Below are 451 nucleotides of genomic sequence, written 5' to 3'. Positions count from 1 at the left end.
AAATGATAATAGCCACTTTTTAATATTTTTCATGTGGAAACACCCTAATGTATACAGTGTACAGTCCATTATTATAATTTAACTCTTTACTTGAATATTTGTGCGGTTACTGTGTTTCTGTTTGTGTTTCATAACAAATAAATATATATATTCTAAAGGAGGTTTTGTGTCTCTCACCTCTGTCGACAGAGAGAGAGAAAGAGAAATGTTTGACGCTGATTGTTGTTCGCGTTAAATACATTGAAATTTGAATTAAATTTGATCTATGGGTCAATATTTACATATCTAATTGCCTGTAGCGATGCTTTCGTTTAATTTTCGAAATTGTTTGTCGCCTCATACCTCTGTTCGGGCTACGTTCTTCATTTTTCTTTTCTTGAATGATTTTTACTGTCTTATCACAATTTTATTTATTCGTTGAATCGTGTCCATTTAAACATGGATTTGATGA

This window comes from Contarinia nasturtii, unplaced genomic scaffold (assembly GCF_009176525.2).
Source record: "Contarinia nasturtii isolate CC-2019 unplaced genomic scaffold, AAFC_CNas_1.1 Cnas_scaffold_129, whole genome shotgun sequence".
NCBI classification, from domain to species: domain Eukaryota; kingdom Metazoa; phylum Arthropoda; class Insecta; order Diptera; family Cecidomyiidae; genus Contarinia; species Contarinia nasturtii.
The sequence above is the reverse complement of the archived record's forward strand: the minus strand, read 5'-3'. Positions refer to the sequence as shown.